Genomic DNA, 8,358 nt, shown 5'->3' on the forward strand with positions numbered 1-8,358 from the left:
ATGGGGGTGCGGTTCAAGGCAGTGGGGTGATGCTGTGCCCGTGCATGGGGGACTCCCCGGTCCACCTGACAACAGGTAGCTGCAATTCTCTCTGGCCCATTCCTCTTTCAGATGACTGGTCCATTGTCCTTCATGGTGTTGTATGGGGATGACAGGGGTTGAGGGAAAGCAAGGAGAGTGTAAATGGAGAGATCTGGTCTCTCCTGCTCATTTTCAGTGTCCTGTGTGCTTGGACTCTAGTGGTTGGCATCAGAGTCCTCACATGGATGGTCTTTAAAAAAGATTTTAAAAAATCTTTTAAAATTTTTAAATATTTTAAAAAATCATCTCCAGTGAGATGGTTATTTCCAGGTTGTAGGATGGCAGAAAGAATGTGGAGAATACCCAGAATGCACCACAACCTGGGAAAATGTAAGGATCTGCCTCTCTTGAGATTATTTATACCAAGACTCAGGATGTGACATTTGGGTCTGGGGCTATTCATAGAGTAGAGTCAAATTGGATTGCAATATATTGCAGTTACAAGGGACAGAGGTGGGATATGTAACCAGTGGATACAGGTGTCATATTTATACTGACTGATGGGCCTCCTGAGCCTCTGCTTGGAGCTGATGCCTTTGCCTCCTGTCTTCTGCAGCCCCATTGAGCAACATTTACTGGACTCCATGCCATGCTCCTCTTGAAACTCTAATGAGAATGGGATCAGCTCCCTTCTCAGCCACTGTCTTACCTCAAGGTCTTGGAGGATCTCATACAGAGGAAATTTAGCCAAACTTTCTGGGGCATGTTCTCTGTGCTCTCTGAGTCAGTGGTGGCTACTACCTGGGTCTCCAAGAGGCCTTACTCTGCAAGACATAAAACCATGAGGTTCAGTGATATAATTGATCCTCTCCCAGCTCTACCTCTGGGCCAACAACCTCCACAGATTTCTCAGGCCCAGCCATTGTCCCACCAACTTGTGACACCAAACATGGTGGGTATGACAGAGGTCCAGACACTGAACAGCTTCCCAAGCTCTACACCAAACCAAGCACTTTCTGCATCCACAAGTAGGGCCTGTGGAACAACATGTTGTAACACTGGGATGAAGGTATTGGCATCCCTCCTGACTGAAAACCATCCCTGGCAGCAGGATCTGGAGTGGAAAGACACCACAGGCTCTAATGTCCAAAATCATCAGGCAGTCATTAGCCAGTCCGCTCACAACTTGCCCAGGGACATCCCACCCGCTGAAGCTATCAGGTCAGCCTCCATCCTTCCTGAGCACCTGCAGTTCCTCCAGCACCATGAGGAGCCACACAGTGAATACAGGATGACAAAGATGAGAGTTCAAGGCCCTCCCCACTTCAGGTTCCTCCCATCGCAGGAACTGACGCAGCTGCAGGGACACTTCCCGGCAAACAGTCGTTGCCAGTCTAAGAACAAGCCTGAACTCCCCCAGCCTGCCCAGCCCTCCATCCTCAACTACAAAAGCTGCAAGTTGAGTCAGATGATGGAGACTGTACCCTCAGGGATGCCCTTAAAGAAGGACCCAGCAAGATGTAACATACATGACCCTATCAAGGAGGGTCCCAGTTTTAGGGCCAAAGCCTTGCCTTGCACTTCAAGTAGCACCCCTGGAACCCAGAAAACATACACTGAGGACAGATCAGCTGTCCTATGTGAACACCACCCAGGACCTTTCCTTCCTTGACCCTAAAACCCAAAGGAAGCTGGACTCAAACACCAAACAGCTTCCTGCAAAACACAGATGGAGACCATATATACAGACTCTTATGTCAAGGGGTCACACCCCACCAGGGGTTCCAGCCTCATCCCTTCCTTAGCTTGTCTATCCCTCCTCACCCACCTGTGTTTCTAAGGCTGAATACTATTCCAAGGCTGTAGCTGGAGTTTTCTCTAGTCCTGCCCAGGCCAGCAGCCACTTAGACCCAAATAAATACACAGAGGCTTATATTAATTAAAACTGTATGGCCTAATGGCTCAGGCTTCTTGTTAGCTAGATCTTACATCTTAAATTAACCCATTTCTATAAATCTGTACCTTGCCATGTGGCTTGTGGCTGACTGGTATCTTTATGTCTTGCTTCCTCTGTGTCTAGCTAACAACTCCTGACTCCACCTTCCTCTTCCCAGAATCCCCCTCTCTGCTTGTCCTGCCTATACTTCCTGTGTGGCTACTGGCCAATCAGCTTTTTATTTATCAACCAAATCAGAGCAACACATTCACAGCATACAGAGCGATAGCTACAGCACAAGACAGCCATGATCCTGGAAAAACTGTATCACCAAGGCCCAGGAGGGACAAGGGTAGAAACTGTATCAGTTTCTAGACTGCAGCATCCTCTGTTTGCACACTCACCTTCAGAGATTCAGGAGATGCAAAAAGCCACTCCACCAGCTGCCAGCCACAGGCCCTCCAAGGTCCATCCAGATACACAACAGAGCTATCTGAGCACTCAGACCCGGGCTTTCTGCTTCCAGAACCTGGAAGAGCAGGATTGTCTAAGGGACTGGAAGAGGCAGCTTGCAACCAAGGACTAGCCCAAGAATGCCCAAGCATGTAGCATGGAAGAGGTTTGAGCATGTGGCCTTTGGACATCCCTGCTGGAGTGGGACAATGCTGGGCCCTCAAGAAAGGGTCTCACCTTCAGTGGTCAAACTATCTAATAGATCAGAGGGAAAAAAAAAAGACAATTCCTGCATGGAAAGTGAGTCTGGGATCCACAGAGATTCCCATTGGCCAAGCCATCAATATCCATCTCAGGGACTTTGAGTCTAAACAGGCCAGTAGAAGCCCAGGCAGTTTCCAAACACCTACTCCACAGCACTCAGGAGACTCAGCTCTAAAGACACAAGTGTGTAGTGAGATCGACTTCAGATCAAACAAGCAGCCACAGGCCTGGCCTGTGAGCCATCATCCAGACAGCCCCAGTTCAGTGGGCTTGCCTTCAGAGCACCTGCTTCCCAGCTTCCAGAATAGACCCAAAAAAACCCCAAGACTTCCCAGGACCTAGATGATGTCTTCATGAGGAGAGATCAGAGCCAGAGACTCAGAACTTCAGAGTTCTCAAGGATAAGATTCAAGCAAAGAATCACAAGGTGTTTCATCCCAATGGCAAGAGGGAGGAGTTGGTGAGATGCAGAGCCACAGGCCAGGGAAAAAGGCTTGGGATGTGAGGTCCTTTCCAGCCTGGGGCCTCAATACCTCCACCTCTAGAGGACATAAGGTCCTTGTGCTCATATATAAGCACTAAAGAAACCAGGAATATTCAACACACAAGGCTGTCTCCTCGACAGAAGAGATGCATACCTGTTTTCCACCCAGAAGGCTTGAGTGGATACAGTTAATAGCCTGGTGAGCTGTGCTATCTGCAGGGCCTGGCCACAACTGAATCCCCAGACTATTTTGTCTATCCCAGACTCTTCCTCCCTAGACTTTATCTTTAGCCTTGTTTTCAGTCCATAGAACCCAGCCTTGGAGGAGGCATCACACGTATTTTATAGGTAGGTGAGTTCTATGCTATCTCGTTCAGAGACCACACCTGATCCTTTTGTAGGCCCTTATAGAACCCATCTTAATGGGAGAGGTCACGTGTACTTTGCAAAAGAATTTTGATGTAGTTATCACCCAGTACGAGCTAATCAATGGCTCTTTCATAGGTAAAATTTAAAACAAGCTCAACTTCTAGTGCAGAGACAAAAGTGACTAGCTCATAAAGCTAGTACTGATTACATTCTGTAGGAATTGGTCATTCAATATCTGGTAGACATTCTCTTCTCCTACTTGTCAAATCAGTCCTTAAACGAGTATTTACCTTTAATGGTAAATAAATCAAAAGAGCAACATCTAAAATGTTGGGGCTCTGCCAATTAGGTATTCTCTTATCTATTACTACTGAGGATTTGGCTCTCTCAGTTCAATTTATTCTATAGGAAATGTAACCTGAAGTAGAGCAGGTTGCTACTTTGTTAAATAATGCTGCTCTAAACAGTAGCTTGTAGAATTAATCCCTTACTTCCTTATCAGTTACATATTCTTCCTTCCTCCTTATCACCTATGGCAATTATATATCAACAAGGTATTATATTATATTATTATTATATATATTATATTAGTATTATTATATTATAGAAATTTATACATGTCGTGATTCTCCACAATGATCTATAACTCTTTATTTACAAGGAATTATAGACAATAATTATGGAAAGTACATGCCTTAAGCAACTTATTGGTAAAGAGTCTATAGAAATAATAATTCCTCTAAATAAAATGCAGGTTAACTATTTGTTGTGCACTGATAATACTTGGCAGCTAGCATTAGCATATTGCTCAGATATAGATAACTATTATCCCAAAGATCCCCTTTTACAATATTTTTGAAGATATCCCATTGGTGCTGCTTAAAATTACATCTAAAAATTTCATAGAGATTGTTTTTAACACTTTTACAATTGGCTCTTTGATAGGACCAGGAGCTTATATTTTTATATACAAATTATACATACTCCACCAAAAAGATTGTACCCACCTCTGGTTGGATTGCGCAACAGTCTAAACTTGATGAAATCAACCAGCTTTATTAGATGTTTCCCACTCATTGAATATATTGACTGATGTCATATCAATTAGTGCATGAAGGAGAGGGATACCCTGAGAATGGGAACCTGCCTAACTTGAGAGGAAAGGAATGTTGCATAAGAATTGTGAATGTAGAAACTATAGAGTGGAGGAAACATTTGGAATGAGGTCCTTAAGGATGGAGTCTAGTAAATGGAAAATTAAAATGGATGAGACAGGAGTAGCTTGGAGACAGAAAACAAAAGAAAGGTTTAATGTGCATCTTCAACATGGTTTCCTTGCTTGAAAACAAAAGGTAAAGAGAAAAGTAAGTCCCACCCTATTGAAACTTGACAGTGAGTCTGAACTGCCAGTACCCCTGTCTCTATTGAACAAAGCAGGCAAAACCAGAAACCACTGAGGCTGTTGCTGGTATGCTCTGAGAATACAGATGCTTTCCCTGCTCATGCTGTTATGTTATGACTGTGTCACATGTTAATTCTAAGCTTGTCAGTGTAGAATCTGAATGCCTATGACAGGGAGCATAAAAGGCAGGCCTATAACAGGAGACAGTGTAATGTTAATTGTGACATGCTAAGGATAGATTTATCCTTTAGGTCCAGTTGTCTGGATAAAAGATGATATACAAATATTTAGTGACATGAATGAGGGATATTTTGGACTAATCTAACTGATCAGTCCAAATGCAATAATGTGGATTTCAGCATAATTACAGACTCTGCAGGAAACTTTGGTAGTGGAAATGATAGTGTGTGAAGATGAAAACAGGAATACCTGATGTACTGTTTAGTAACGTTGCTATTATTGTACCCAGAATAGTGCTATCTGTTGCCAATGGTTTAGAAAATAACCTCTGGCTTCATTTGGCACATTATGGTAAACTAGAACAATCAGTATTTTTATATCAGAGGAGACCCGCCTATTCCTGGGCTCTTAAAAAGAAATTTATATGATGTAGGAGTTACTCATATGCAATATGCATAATGACAGGGGCCAAAATAGAATCCACCCACACCCATATTTGTAGGGCTCCCCCGATATTCCTGTCAATGGTGTTTTTTCTATTACATTATTTATACTTTAAATATGCTTATATCCCTCCTATTGTGATTCCACTTCTTATCACACTCTTCCCTCTGATAAACAACTGCCTTTGGGATGGGCCTTTTTTGTGTGTGAAAACGCTTCTTCAATTGCCCTTCCTGTGGGTTATAAAAAGGTTTATGTGGGACAGGCCCACATATTAGACCCACTTTTCTCAGTAAATCTTTGCAATCAATCAATAGAATGAAGAGTGTTCTCCCTGAAATTGTGATGCTTTTTGCGTTTATTGGGTTCTGTAATGGTTGCAGCCATGGGGACTTTTTTATTCCCTATCCCAGGAATGGTTACTGGATACAACGAGAAGTCTCAGAGGCAACCTGTATGATCACTACTACTACTACTATTATAGCAAACATATTAGCAGACATGAATTAAGAGATGGTGAACTGAGGACCACAGTTTCACAGAATAGATCTACTATAGGTATTTGTTGCTCTGGCATAATCTCAAGTGTCAAGAAGTTCTTGGCATGTGTTGCTTTAATGTATCATATTTTCCCCACACTATTGTTGGTTGAATTAATGATTGGCATAAGGAGATAGACAAAAATCTCCCATGACCTTTTAATGGCCATCATAATTCAGACAGTATTCCCTTTTCCTTGGTCCTCTGTTAGCTGTTCTTAAATTCTATGTAATTAGACTAGCTATAAAGGCAATGCATTCAACCATGGCCTCTATTACAGCTATTATTTTTTCCTTAAAGCTTAGAAATGGGGAGATGTAGAAGGACAGATAAGTCCTACAGAAACCAGTAATGTTAAACACACAGGGTCGTCTCCTCCATGGAGGAGATGTATACCTGTTTTCTACCCAGAAGGCTGGAGTGGATGCAGTTAATAGCCTGGTGAGCCATGCTGTCTGTAGGGCCAGGACACACCTGAATCCCCCAGACTATTATGTTTATCCCAGACTCTCCCTCCCTAGACTTTATCTTTAGCTTTGTTTCTCAGTCAATAGAACTCATCTTAAGAGGAGACATCACATATACTCTATAGGTTGGTAACCTCTAGGCTGTCTATATGACTGAGACCATACAAGATCTTCCTGTAGCCCCTTAAGCTATATATATAGTTATTTGTTTTTACTCTTTTGGGGGGCCCACCATCTAGCTCCAAAATAAATCATACATAGAGGTTTATTCTTAACTATAAATGCCCAGCCTTATCTTGGCTTGTTTCTTGCCAGATTTCCTTAACTTAAATTTCCTATCCACCCTTTGCCTCTGGGCTTTTCCTATTCTCTTATTTCTGCAAATCTTACTCTTACTCCATAGTTTGCTATGTAGCTGGGTGGCTAGCCCCCGGAGTCCTCCTCCTCTGGCTACTTATTTCTCTTCCCAGATTTCTCCTTCTATTTATCCTCTCTGCCTGCCAGTCCTGCCTATTTCTCTCCCCTGCCTCACTATTGGCCATTCAACTCTTTATTAGACCATCAGGTATTTAGACAGGCAAAGTATCACAGCTTCACAGAGTTAAACAAATGCAACAGAAATAAAAATTAACACACCTTAAAATAATATTCCCCAACAATAGAGCCCATCTTTGTGGTGTAGGTCACATGTACTTTGCAAAGAGTTTCAATGTAGTCATGCTTTAAGCTTAAAGCTTTGTTGTGCACATGGATTGATATAAATAACAGGAAACTTTTTCCAAAGTTGTACTGTACTTAAATGCCTAAAAAATAAATTGTCCAGTGTTAGACCCTAAAGATTTGAATCAACTCTGGGTACTGAGTTGTGTTGAAGCAGATTTCCTTCTTGCCACATGTGGATCAATACTCTGCCAACCATGGCATTTGCATATACCTCCACATTCACCCAGCTCAAGGATACAGCCATGAGTGAGAGTTGGTCCTCCCTTGATATGCCAGGAGAGGGACAGGCTCTGCCAGAAAGTTATCTGAAGAAAATCATAAGGATTATTCTATAATATCTCAACCTCAGCCCAAAAGACAAGGGGCAGGGGGACTCTCTGAAGAATGAAAACCACCCACCAGCTATAATGAACCAGGAGTAAGTCACAAGAGAAAAGCTCATCTATAGTATGGTAATTGAAATGCAATACATCATGAATGTTGTGGTGATCCTGGTTAACTGGCCATTAAGGGACCTATCAGAGGGACAATAGTGTAAAGTGGAACCTCTGACATCCCAGCTGAGTGGCTCTTTTCATTCTTCTGAGGGTCTCTATGACCCAAAGAAAAGTCAGCCAATGAGAAGAATGAGCTGTGGTCACCACACTAGCTCCAAATGATAAGGTATTCATGACTCTCTGATCTCTTTGGCTATTTACCTCTGTATTTGGCTCTGTGTTTCTTATTTACTAAGACTGTCTTGAATTTCATCTACAATATAATGGTAAATTATAGATTATGGAAACTGCACACAAATTATTTCTAATGGTTTTTGCACAAAATATTGGCACAGGGTGGGGCTATTTAACATTCCCTGTGGGAGAACCTTCCATTGATGTCTCTTAACTGGCTGAGAATTACTTTAAGTAGGTACATGAAGCAAAATTTTCCCTGTCCTTTTCTTGTAGAGGTATAGTGAAGAACCAGTCTTTTAAGTCAATAACTACAATAGGCTATTCTTTAGGTAGCAGAGAAGGCAAAGCATCCCAGAATGTAGAGAGCCCATTGACTGAATTACTGTATTTATGGCTCTCAG

The 8,358-nt window shown here is 42.4% G+C and overlaps 1 pseudogene; it reads left to right on the forward strand.

The window, feature by feature from the left end:
• LOC118584682 lies at positions 1–7,942 on the forward strand (annotated as a pseudogene).
• Positions 7,943–8,358: the final 416 nt, after the last annotated feature.

This window comes from Onychomys torridus, chromosome 5 (assembly GCF_903995425.1).
Source record: "Onychomys torridus chromosome 5, mOncTor1.1, whole genome shotgun sequence".
Taxonomy (NCBI): Eukaryota; Metazoa; Chordata; class Mammalia; order Rodentia; family Cricetidae; genus Onychomys; species Onychomys torridus.